Below are 13,159 nucleotides of genomic sequence, written 5' to 3'. Positions count from 1 at the left end.
CACTCTTATGCTCCAGCTGCAGAGACTCACTTCTAAATTCTTCCTCTTTTTAACCTAGTGACATAACGATGGTGCTTGGAGATTCGGGTACCACAGTTCGGGGGGCTGAGCGTTTCGGGAAGAAGCAGTAGCATTCCCTGAACAGGCGGCCTGGCTAGAAAATCCCTCGTTCTCAACGTGTAGGGCCTTCCTGCGAAGCCAGCCTGACCGTGGCTCTATCACCCGCTCGACAACGTCACAAAATAATTTCTTCCAAAGGCAGTTTTTCTCTCCGAACGTCTTAAACCAGTAAATCGTTTCTTTATCAAAGAATTTTCTGCGACAAGTATCGGCGGCGACGTGTCTCGAAATGCTGAACAACTGGCTCTCCAGGAATAAAAAGCCCCGGTGGTTGTGCCACCTGCCACCTTCTGTGACGTAAATGCTCTTAGCTGTGGCCCCTTTCAAGCTGCCAGGAAGGCACCGGAAGCTGAGCCGGGGCAGTCGGAGCACAGCTGGCTCCGGTGAACAGGAACTTTCCTTGTCACGTCACCGTCACGCCACCCAACACCTCTCAGGCCACCGACGAGACATTTCTTAAGTATCGTCCGAGATAACAGTGTTGTCCTTGGAGCCAGGGAGGCAGTGGGAGCGGGGCCGAGCCTGGCTATTCCGGGGGCTGGGAAAACCGCAGCCAGGTTTGGTGTCCTAACTACGTTGGTCTCTAAGTCACCCTCTTCCCGCACCAGGCGCGTCCCAGGAGCCCCAGGAGCCGTCAGGGAATGTGGCAACAACAAGCAGGAGACTGTCTGAGGCCCTGAGGGTCCTCGTTTCTGGGCAGGGTCCTAAGAAGCTCATTAGGGTTAAGATTCCCCCGCATGGTCACCGGTGCCATTCTCCGCACCGCCCTCTCGGGGCTTCAGTGGCCATGGCCTGGGGGTGGCTGAGTCACCCTGGGCCACCTTTGTCCCTTCTTTCCAGTCGCGTCAATGGCACCGAAGCTATCCTCAGTAAGGTGGGAGGACAAGCCCCATGACCGTGGTTATGAGGGTTACTGGGTGGCTTTTCTGGAGAAGTCTAAGACCCAGGCCCGCACGCTGAATGGGAAAACAGGTGAGGGGGACACGGCGGAGTCCCAGCCAGCGACCCCTTGCTGCAGGAAGTCTGGGTGTCGGAGTTCTGTCCCTGGAGGGTGGTCCTTGACCTTCAAGTCTAGTGATTCTAGGTGGTTCTCCACCTGCTGTTTAAGAGTCTTGATCCTAAGGCTGGATAACTCAGCATCTCAAAGGTTTCATCACCATTTTTTCAAAAACACCCACGTACCCCGTACCCCGGTGCTAACAGGGCTTCTGGTGCCTGCCCTGAGGCAAGGTCCCGAATAACTCGGTCCCCCCCGCCCCCCCGACACTGCACTTGCACCCGAGGTGGGTGAGCTCTCCGTTTTTCTCACCTACTCTTGACCTTGCAGAGGCCTCGGCAGGGAAGTGGGAGGAGCTCCTTTCTCCGGGAGCGGGAGCGGAGGAAGAGCCTGGCAGAGTCTGCCTGCGGCAGAGCTTGGAGAGCTGCCAGCCCCAAGAACCCCGAGAGGCGGCTGCCCGCACCCCTGCTGCGACCGGCCAGGCGAGGCCTCCAGGGGTCACCTCACAGCACAGAGGATCCCCCCGCCCCGGGGCGAAGGCCGTGGGGCCCGTGCTCCTCGTCCTCCCAAGCGAGCATCCAGGGGACAGGACTGTGAGGTCAGCTTGTCACGCTGCTGGGCCAACTGGAGCACCAGAGGGACGCTGACTCTCAGGACAGGGTCCCCCAGAGTTTCACCCCACTTTGTCCTCTTGAACCGCGCAGTGTCCTGGGCGGGGGCTCCTACTCTGTGATGAGCGAGTATCTCTCCCCTGCATTCGGGGTCAGAGCCTCCTCTCGACCCTCTGCACTAGCAGCGCCCCTCCGGACGCTGACACAAGGACCCCGACTTTACAGGTGAAGTGGGTGGGGCCCGAGGAAGTGCCAAGAGCTCACACGCTGTACACAGGGGACTGGAACTCGTACCTGTGGGCTCCGAGGGCAGGGGACAGTCGCCGTGATCATCCCCACCTGATGTCAGTTATTGGTGGATGCCGCTGCCGGAAGGTGGGGAATGAGGATTTAGTGCATCCGCCTCTGTCATGCAGGCTCCGTAAAACCCAAGGGCTGGGGGGGATCCCGGTGGCTCAGCGGTTTGGTGCCTGCCTTTGGCCCAGGGTGAGACCCTGGAGTCCTGGGATCGAGTCCTGCGTCGGGCTCCCTGCAGGGAGCCTGCTTCTCCCTCTGCCTGTGTCCCTGCCTCTCTCTCTCTCTCTCTCTCTCTCTATGTCTATCTTGAATAAATAAATAATAGAACAATCTTTTTTTAAAAACCCCAAGGGCTGGGGTTTGCAGAGCTTCTGGGATGGGAAATACTCCGAGGTATGGGGGAGTGGAGCACCTGGATGGGCAGGAGGGCCCCCGCCTGGGTGTGGGTGTCACCGACTGCATCCTTTAATAATAAACTGGTGATGGAGTTAAAATAAACAAGAAGGGGGGCCGGGGGGGGGGGGCAGGTGGCTGAGCCGGTTAAGCATCTAGCTCTTGACTGCTCCCAGGTCCTGGGGCTGAGCCCCGCGGCCCTCGCGCCGCCCAGGCCCTCCCTCTGCGCCGCCCCCTCCTCTTAAAAAAGAGAAAGGAGAGGGAATGAGATGCAAAGTTTGCGGACGTCCCTACATCCTTGGGAATTCCACCCAAACCGAGCGCGGAGGCGGCGGCGGTGGCGTCTGCTCCGGGTCCGCAGCCCCGGGCGCGGGGGCGGGGGGGGGGGGGGGGGGTGACCCGGGGCGCGGGGTCCTCAACGCACTTGGGGCCGCGCCGTCTACACCGAGGGCGCTGGAGGCCGGGAGGGACCCCCCCCCAGGCTCAGCAGGGCCCCGCGCCCCCCGCCCCGGGTCTCCCCCACCGCGTAGCTCTGATCCCCTTCGCGGTGGAGACGCGTCCGCGGACGCCAAGGACCGCGGGGCTGACGCTGGGGAGCACCTGCCGCGGCCTCCGGGGCGCCCGGGGTCTGCGCCCCGCCCCCACCCCGACCCCCCACGCGGACCCCGGCGCCCGCTGCTCCTCCCCGCGCCCCCGCCCCTGGCCGCCGCCTACCTGCCGCCGCCCGCGCCCCGCGCCCCGCGCCGCCGCCACCGCCGCCCCGGACGGACGGGCTCCCCCCCACCCCCCCCGCAGCCCCGGCGGCCTGCTCCCCCCCTCCCCCGCCTGCTGCTGCTGCTGCTCCCCCTGCAGCCCCCCCCCGCCTGCTGCTCCCCCGCCCCCCGCCTGCTGCTGCACCCTCTGCACAGACCACCCCCCCCGCCTGCTGCTGCTGCTCCCCCTGCAGCCCCCCCCGCCTGCTGCTGCTGCTGCTCCCCCCACACCCCCCTCCGCCTGCTGCTCCCCCGCACCCCCGCCTGCTGCTCCCCCGCCCCCCGCCTGCTGCTGCACCCTCTGCACAGACCACCCCCAACGCCTGCTGCTGCTCCCCCTGCACACCCACCCCCGCCTGCTGCTGCTGCTCCCCCTGCAGCCCCCCCGCCTGCTGCTGCTGCTGCTCCCCCCACACCCCCCTCCGCCTGCTGCTCCCCCGCACCCCCCGCCTGCTGCTGCTGCTCCCTCTGCACAAACCACCCCCGCCCCCCCGCCTGCTGCTGCTCCCCCCGCAGCCCCGCCCGGCCTGCGGTGCCCCCCACACACCCCACCGCCTGCTGCCCCGCCCCCCGCCCTACTCCCCCCTGCTCTCCCCGCCTCGTTCCCCCTGCTGCTCCCGCCCCACTCCCCGCAGAGCTCCCGGTGCAGAGGCCTCCACCTTGGCTCCTCCGAGCAGAGGAGCTGCCGCCCGCGGGCCCCATCCTCGGGAGGTCACACCGGGATGAAGGGTCAAGCCCTCTGGCGGGGACGCCCCCCCACCCCCTCTTACCCCCCCCCTACCTAGAAAGGCCGCCCCTACGCAGAGAACCGGCCCGAAGGGGGTCGGTCCCCTCCCGGACGCCCTGCGCTGCACCTGCTGCCTGGAGCCCCGGGCAGGTTCCTCCCCACCCTGCGGGCCCAGGGGCAGGACGGGGCGTCCCGGGCGCCCTGGGGGGGGCAGACAGAGCGGGTGCTGCCCGCGGGGGTGCCCCCTGCCCCGGCTCACCCTGCGTCTCTGTGGGCGCCCCCTCCCCCGGGGCCACGGAGCAGGGGAGGCGGGCGGGGCGGGGCCCGGGGCGGGGTGCGAGGCCCAGAGTCCGGGCCCCGCCCCCTGCGGGGGGGGCGGCGCCTCGGAGCGCAGCTGGGGAGCCCCCCCCCGCGGAACCAGCCCGCACCCCAGGGCGCACCCCCTCCGCGGAGCCAGCCCGCACCCCGGGGCTCACCCCGCCACGGAGCCAGCCCGCACCCTGGGGCGCACCCCCCCCCCGCGGAACCAGCCCTCACCCCAGGGCGAACCTCCCCCACGGAACCAGCCCGCACCCGGGGGCGCACCCCACCCCCGGTGGAACCAACCCGCACCCTGGGGCGCACCCCCCTGCGGAACCAGCCCGCACCCTGGGGCGCACCCCCCACGGAGCCAGCCCGCACCCCGGGGCGCACCCCCCCCCCGCGGAACCAGCCCTCACCCCAGGGCGAACCTCCCCCACGGAGCCAGCCCGCACCCCGGGGCGCAGCCCCCCCGCGGAGCCAGTCCGCACCCTGGGGCGCACATCCCCCCCACGGAGCCAGCCAACACCTTGGGGCGCACCCCCCCCCCCGCAGAGCCAGCCCGCACCCCCCCCTGGCGGAGCCAGCTCGCTACCTGGAGCACTACCTGGAGCTACCTGGAGCTCGCTCCCTGGAGCGCCGGGCCCCCCACGATGCGGCTGTGCATGCGCTGTGCTGCGGGTCCCTGGGTCCTGCGGGGACCTGCACCTGCACCTGCACCTGCACCTGCACCTGCGCACCGGCTCCCGCACGACCGCGGAGGGCCCGGAGGGCTCGGCCGGGAAAGGCGGCAGCTCCGCAGCCTCAGGGCCTCAGAGAGCTGCTGCGCTTTGCGACTCCTTTTTTGTGTTTTTTTCTTTTTTTTTCTTTAATATTTTTTAAAATTTAAATTCAGTCTGCGGACATGGAGTGTGACACCCCATGTGCATCCCAAGTGCCCCTCAGTGCCCGTCACCCAGTCACCCCGACCCCCCACCTCCCTTCCTCAGCCCCGTGTTCGTTTCCCAGAGTTGGAGTCTCCTGTTTGTCTCCCTGTGATATTTCCCGTCGGTTCCCTTCCTTGGCCCTATAACCCGTCACCGTTACAGTCCCCGTGTGAATCAAACCATGTGGTGACTGTCCCTCTCCGACTGACCGATGTCGCTCAGCATCATCCCCTCCAGTTCCGCCCACATCCATGTAAATGCTGGGTGCCGATCCTCCTGACGGCTGAGGAATGCTCCAGGTGCACACGGACCAGGTCTTCTCTATCCATCATCTGTCCACGGACACCGAGGCTCCTCCACAGTGTGGCTGCTGTGGACACTGCTGCTGTGAACATCGGGGTGCAGGGGTCCCGGCGTCTCACTGCATCTATGTCTTTGGGGTCAGTCCCCAGCAGTGCAGTTGCTGGGTCGCAGGGCAGATCGACTTTTAACTCTCTGAGGACCCTCCACCCAGTTTTCCGGAGCGGCTGCCCCAGTTCCCGTTCCCACCAGCCATGCAGAGGGTCCCCCTTTCTCCGCATCGTCCCCAACATTTATGGTTTCCTGTCTCGTTCACCTTAGCCATATTCTCACTGGTTGCAATCACTTCTAAATTATGGGGGGGAAATGGATGTGAACCTAAAAATGTGTCTTTCAAACTCCCCTTAGGGACACGCAAGCGTAGGGCCCGCTTGTCTACAGGTTAAAGACCAGCCCCCGTAACCAGGTGTTCAAATTCGCCTCGCCTAAGCCTTTGGCGCTGACATTTCACCATGTCGGTCTCCCACGGGGACCACGGGTCTCAGGTTCCTAGACGCACCTGCCCCATCCCAGCGCTGCCGCAGCTTTTATCTCAAGACGCTCGCTCGCCCAACCACTCCCCTCTGAGTCACCCCCACCTGAGCTCAAAAACCTAGCTGCCAATTCTGTGACACTCCGTTGGTGGATAAGTGGGGAGCTATGTCATCGCCCCTCAAGGCTGGGTGGGCCTGCGACTGCCCGGAATGACAGGAGGACACGGAAACCAGGCCGGGTGACTCCTGAGTCCTGGTCACAAGGGCCATGTGTCGCTTCTGTGTTTCCTGGAGTTCTTACTCTTAGAACTGCGGGAAAAAAAATTCAACTGAGTATGTTTAAAAAAATTTTTTTTAAGATTTTATTTATTTACTCCTGAGATCCAGAGAGAGGCAGAGACCCGGGCAGGGGGGCAGCAGGCCCCCTGCGGGCTCGATCCTGGGACCCCCGCACCGTGACTTACAGGTCCTCGGGCTCTGTTCCGTGCCGGGCAGCAGCCCCCGCGCAGACATGGACGAGCTGCAGGCGCTGCCGGAGTGACCTTCACAGGCACGAGTGGGGGGGGGGGACCATCACCCGGACAGCGCGGCAGGCCGGCCCGCGAGGTCGCGTCCCTTTAGGGGACGACAGGGGCTCCCAGGCGAGGAGACTGCAACCTGGTGACCCCTGCTCGGGGTGGGGGCCCTTCTGCAAGCACCGCCAGGGCCCGTGGGCCGTGGGCTGCTGGCATGGGGCTTGGGCCCGGAGCACCAGATGCTGGGGCTGCGACACCAGAGAGGCCACATGTGGAGGCTGCAAACAGGGGCGGGGGCCTGCGTGGACCCGGCGCCGCGTGGGGTCGGGGGCCACCCAGCCACGTCTTGCCCAAATTCCGGACCCAGCAGACCATCGGCCGTAATAAGACAGTTCGGTGGGAGGCACGTCTCCCTGGGACATGGTCCTCGGGGCCAGCGTGGGCTCTAGGTCTTCGAGGGCCTTTCCCTGCCCGCCCACGCAGTTGCATCTCTGAGCCCTTTGAGCCTTGATAATTCTGGCCTCGAGGGGGATTTTTGTTTTTTTCACTTGTTTGGTTTTGCCCCTGAGAGCCCCGAGTCCCGGGGTACGAGCACCCGCTACTTGCCCAGGTGTCCTGTGACCTCTTGCCTCCTGCACGACAGTAAATCCGGTAAGGAGGGCGCGGAGCTGCGGGAGGCGGTGCTCCCCGTCGTGCTCTTTCTGGGCCCCGGGGCCCCACGGTCGGTATTCAGGCCAGCCCGGTATTTAGTCGTGCACGATTCAGTGCCTACTGTTTGCCAGGCTCGCTCGTAGGCCAAGACACAGTCCAGCTCCTTAGGACGCTTCCATCCTAAATGGAAGGAGACGAACGAAAACGAACAATCACGGGTCGCCCGCTGGGCGCCACATGCTGCGAAGGACAGGAGGGCAAAGCGACAGGTGAGAGGACGCCGTTCACCACGACACCATCGGAGAAGTCCCCTCTGGCAGACCCGAGGAAGGGGGCGCGTCCAAGCCGCTGACGCCCGAGGGAAGCAGTCTGGAGAAAGGAGGGGCGCCCGTGGAGGTCCCCCGACAGGAAAGCACGTGGAGGAGAGGGCGGCCAGGCTGTGGCCCAGGCAGGGGCCGAGGGAGGAGCAGCTGGCCGGGCGCCCGGCGAGTGGGGAGGCCGAGCAGGGCTGGTGCTCCGGGGGCCGCGGGGCGTGGTGCTCCCGGGGGCTGCAAGGCTCCCGATGTTGCTCTGATTTTGATGGGGACTCGCTGTCCCATGGGTGCTGGCACCAGCCGGCGTCTGGGGCTTCCTGGTGCACGCGTGAGCCGGGCTCCACGGGGAGCACCAGCGGCAGGGACGAGGCGTGAGGAGCCCCGGCCTGACGTCGAGGCTTCCAGGCAGCCAGGCGAGAGCGAGGGGCTGCGGGGGTGCCGGTGGGGAGGGTGTCGGGGGTCTCAGCGGGAGGCGACAGACCCAGGAGGCTCCCGGCTGAAGCCCTGGACGGGCGCCCTCGGCGCCAGCGGGGATGGAGCCGACGGAGGGGCGTGGGCGCTGGGCGTCCGTGCCAACCCTCTCGGGACACGCTCTGGGCTCGCGACCCTCTGGCCACGGCTGGGCCCACAGGGGCCGAGGCGACCCTCCGCCCGCAGAGTCAGCAACGGCAGCGACGGGTTCCGAGGCGATGGGCTTTAGGGGCGCGAGCGGCCACTTCTCCTTTGGCGCTTACGCGGGGCTGCGAGGGAGTCCGGGGTGGAGGCCGAGGGTCAGGCCGATCGCTCGGTTTTGTAAGGAGGCCGCGGGAGGGAAAATGCTAATTAAAAATAGGGTAAGTGGGGATCCCTGGGTGGCGCAGCGGTTTGGCGCCTGCCTTTGGCCCAGGGCGTGATCCTGGAGACCCGGGATCAAATCCCACGTCTGGCTCCCTGCATGGAGCCTGCTTTTCCCTCTGCCTGTGTCTCTGCCTCTCTCTCTGTGTGTGTGTGTGACTATCATAAAAAAAAAAAATTAAAAAAAAAATAGGGTAAGTGATGGATGGCTCTGGGGAGAGGCTGGGTGCGCTGTGCACGAGTGGGTGCGCCCCGGGGGACCCACTGCTTGGGTGCGGCCAACGGCCCCTCCACCCCAGGGTCTCTAAGGTCAGTCTCTGCGAAGAGAAGCCTGGGCGGCCCAGTCCTCCGATTTGCCCGGAGTCTCCCCCGCAGGCGGCTGTCCTCCGGCTTCACTGCCACCTGTGGTCCCCGCGGCAGGGCGCGTCCTGCACCGAGACCCAGACGTGCGTCGGAGCCTCCCCGGCTCGGGGTCCACGCGGGGGTTCAGCGCGTTCTGACTGCAGCCCTTACAGCGGGAGGGATGTGGGGAGGGATGTGGGGACGGGACACCCCGACCTCCTACCCCCGAGGCCCTTCGCCGCTTCGTGGCCCGGGGCAGGGACTGGAAGGAGGCCGGGGCGCAGAGCCCAGGATGGCCCCGGGGGGGGCACTGCTCGGCCCCCGGTTCACAACCTCTGAGGCCCGTGGAGCTGCAGGTCCGAGGTCACACGGCGGGTCCCCTGGGCTCTGACATTCCAGCCTGTCGGGCGGGGCCCTGGGGGCCACGGGGGGCCGCAGTGTCCTGCACCTGCTCACCGCCCCAGGCCGGCTAACCTCGGCGGCATGTGGCGAGGGCGCGGGAAGCGCGGCCCGTGGGGACAGCGCGGCGGCAGGGGGAGCTGTGGGTCGGGCCTCGCTGCTCCCGCCCCTGGGGGCCACGTCCCTGCGTGTTGGTTTGTGCGGTTACTCCAGAGGCGCTTTGCTGCGTGGATGAGATACTCCAGGAGCGTCTCTAAAAATATTTTTACTGGATGCATTTTTAACTTGAATTTCGTGCGCTGACGTGGACTGCAATAGTGGTTTCTGGAGTAGAATCCGGTGATCCTCACTTCCACACACACCCGGTGCTCATCCCCAAAATAGCGAACGCCCTGGGAGTTTGCGTGTCCTCCCCGCTCAGGGGCCGGGCTCATCTTCTCAGCGTCGTGTCAATTTTTAGGATTTGTGCTGCCGAGCGGAGCACAACTCTATCGATTTATTTTAAAAGAATCTCTGACTCCAACTGTCTTAAGGAATAAGGGGTGTCACTGGCTCGCATGCGTCCAAGGAAGGCAGCCCCAGAGCTGGTCCCTCCAGGGCTCCTGTGTCACTGAGAACCCCGTTCCTTTCCAGGTGTCAGCTCTGAGCTCAGGGCTGCGACGTCCTGGGCGTCACATATACGCACAGCCTTGCCCCAGGGGAGGGTTTGGCTTGGTTTGTTCTGATCTGGGGGGTCCCTCTCTTTGAGAGCAAGAAAAATTTCCTACAAGGACATCTGCTCATTTCTTGTAAAATCAAACATCCGTCAACCCTATAAGCCAACAACCCCACACCTGGGTAGTATTTACCCGGGAGAGACAACAACCTATAGACCTAAATACATGCACAAGCGTGTACACACACGCACATGTGCACACACATGTACACGCATGCAGACACAATTCACACAGATGCACACATATGTATGTGCACACATCCATGCACACACAATTCACACACATGCACATGTGTATACACATCCATGCATATCCATGCACATGCATCCATGTACACACATGTACATGCACACACAACCCAGGCACCCATAAGTACATGCACACATCCATGCACATGTATCTACATGTACACACCCCATATGTACATGCATGCATCCATGCACACACCCAGGCACCCATATGTACGTGCACACATATGTACACACATACACACCATGTGCCCACGTGTACATGCATGCATCCATGCACACACGTACATGCACACACCCAGGCACCCATATGCACGTGCACACGCATGTACACACGCCCCACACACATCCATATGTACATGCACGCATCCATGCACGTGCATGTACACACCAGGCACATATATGTACACGCACACATATGTACACGCACACCATGTGCCCATATGTACACACATGCATCCATGCACACACCCAGGCACCCATATGTACGTGCACACATATGTACACACATACACACCATGTGCCCACGTGTACATGCATGCATCCATGCACACACGTACATGCACACACCCAGGCACCCATATGTACGTGCACACGCATGTACACACATACACACCATGCACCCATATGTACATGCACGCATCCATGCACATGCATGTACACAACCCAGGCACACACATGTGCATGCACACACCCAGGCACACATATGTACATGCACACACATATGTGCACACGAATAGAAAACTCACAGCATATTGTAAGCTGCTGCTTTATTGATACTATCCCCAACGTGGAAGCTGCCCAGGTTTCCATCTGTGGAAGAGTGGGTAAACACACCGTGGCACACGTAGTCGATGGAATACCGGTCACTAGCAGAAAGCAATGCTTCGACACACACAGCAGCACGCAGGACTCTACACCTATTACGCAGGATGAAAGCAGCCGTCCCAATGAGAACATACGCAGTCCACGGTGGGGGAGCCGATCAATAGTAGCCAACAAGGTTTGCCTCTGGGACGGGGGGTAGGGGCCGGGGTGGCGGAGATCGATGGGCGAGGGGCGGGGAGCAGGCGGTAAACTGCTCTGTGTCAGGACAGGGGCCTTAATTACATGCATTTGTCAAAACAGCAAATACACACTTCACGTTTCTGTGTTTCTTTGCCTATAGATTTTACTCAAAAAGCAAAAAACCACCTGGGAACAAATTTTGGGTTTTAGTGATACGAATGCTGATGTATTTTAAAAGAAGGGTCTGCAATTTACTTTGAAATGCATCACGACGATACGAATAATTGATTGATAGACGCATAAAAACACAGACAAGTGGATGGATCCGTGATAAAGCAAGTGAATAAAGTAACAGTAGAAACTAGGCGGTGCCTACGGGGTTCTCATGTGCAGTCCTTGCCGAGTGAGCGTGGACTCAAAAGTTGTCTTGCAGGGGCGCCCGGGCCCAGTGGGTGAGGCGTCTGCCTTCAGCTCAGCTCGTGATCTCGGGGTCCTGGGGTGGAGCCCCGCGTCGGGCTCCCTGCTCGGGGGCGTCTGCTTCTCCCTCTGCCTCTGCCCCTGCTTGTGCTCACTCGCTTGCTCGCTCTGCCAAGTAAATAAATAAAACCTTAAAAAATTATTTTTCATGATGAAATATCAGAGGGGAAGAAAGGTTTGCGTGGACAGGGCCTCAAGGCCACAGGCCAGTTTAAGGAAATGTATGTTTCTCTAAGGGCAGATTGGTTTACGGCTCTAAAGACGCTGATACAAACGCTCAAGGTATGTGTGTGCGCGTGTGCGTGCGTGTGGATAAGCCCAAGGCGGCCCCGCCGCCCCGCAGCACGGCGCACACCGCGGGGCAACGCGGGCGGCAGAAGCTTGTGCTCTGCACACCTGCAGGCTCCCCTGCCCGGGCCGCGTGTGCTTCCCGCGGTCCCGCCCAGGAGGCGACGCTGCCCTAAACTGGAGCAGAAACCGCAGGGTCTTTCCCGCTCTGGCCCCTTTTGGGGGGATCGGGGGGTGGGAGCACCACCGGCAGCACCTCCTCACTTGGGTGGGGGCCCTGCTCGCTCCCAGGAGGAAGATGCATTTCCCAGCGCCCGTGCACATTCGCTGTCTTGGCCGATTTTAATTGGTGATTAACCCCGAACACCTTGAGGGACGAGGTGGCTTTGCACACCCGGATCTGCGGGCGGCCCACGTGTCAGCGCTCAAGCTCCGCTGTGCTAAGGTGACATCTCGGATGCCTCGCCGTCCAGCCCCGGGGACTCTGATGCCGCACTTGGTGGGTGTTGACAGTATGGGGGTGCGAGTGCTGCACACGTCGACATTTCGGCTCCTGAAGGAAGTGCCCCCCTGCCCCCCGCGTCTGCTGAGTGTTGGGTGCAGCTGGGACCACGTGTGACAAAACAGAACGGGCCCTTCTGCCGTTGGCCCCGCCTCAACCCGGCTGCCCTCCTGCACCTGCCCCCCAGGAGGGGGAGCCTGGGAACACTCACCAGGCAGCGGCCCGCGAGCCACCCAGGGTGGGGCTCCCCCGCACCCCCCCGCAACGCGCTCTGGGTGATGGGCCCAGTGGTGCCACCTGCACACGCCCCCCCCCCCACGCCGCACGAGCTGGGCCCCGGACACAGGCAGCGTCGGGCACGGCGTCGGCCTCCCTGCTCACCCAGGCCACGGTGGGGACCACGGCGGCGGCCACCACGGGCTTCCCGCAGGCCTGGCCACCACGCGTTGAGGCGTCCCGGAGCTGAGAGCCCAGGGTTCAGAGGCGCCTCCCAGGCACGCTCGTGCCAGCAGATCACACCTTCCCGCCCGCCCCCCGGGACACCCTGAGCTGTGTGCACCTGCCCAGGCCCACCTGGCCCACCTGCTCGGCCGAGGCCCTCGGGGCTCCTGTGGCACCGGCGCCGACCGTGGTCAGGAGGTGGTCACGGTAGCGCCGCGGAGCCCACGGCCCAGAGCTGCGCGGCTTGTGGCTCGGCGGCCGCTGGCTGTTTCCCCGTGAATACGGGAGGCGGCTGTCGCTTGGGCCCAGGGACGCTGCGTCCGGGGCAGATGCGGGCGACACTGGCGTGGAGCTCGCGGCCCAGCTCCCCGCTCCGCAGCGGGCGCCCTGCATGCGCTGGGACCTCTCCCGGGGCGCCCGGGGCCTCGTCTTCATGCCTCCCCCCATGTCCCTCACGATCGCGGGGTT

At 63.7% G+C, this 13,159-nt stretch overlaps 1 non-coding gene across 1 annotated transcript; it reads right to left on the bottom strand.

Annotated features, from left to right (window-relative positions):
* Positions 1–9,387: 9,387 nt before the first annotated feature.
* LOC144300092 (U6 spliceosomal RNA) lies at positions 9,388–9,495 on the bottom strand. Its single transcript, XR_013366733.1, has one exon. It is a non-coding gene; the product is annotated as a U6 spliceosomal RNA (small nuclear RNA).
* Between the last annotated feature and the right edge of the window lie 3,664 nt (positions 9,496–13,159).

Source organism: Canis aureus, chromosome 27 (assembly GCF_053574225.1).
Source record: "Canis aureus isolate CA01 chromosome 27, VMU_Caureus_v.1.0, whole genome shotgun sequence".
In the NCBI taxonomy this organism is placed as follows: domain Eukaryota; kingdom Metazoa; phylum Chordata; class Mammalia; order Carnivora; family Canidae; genus Canis; species Canis aureus.
This window is presented reverse-complemented; position numbering and strand designations above follow the sequence as displayed.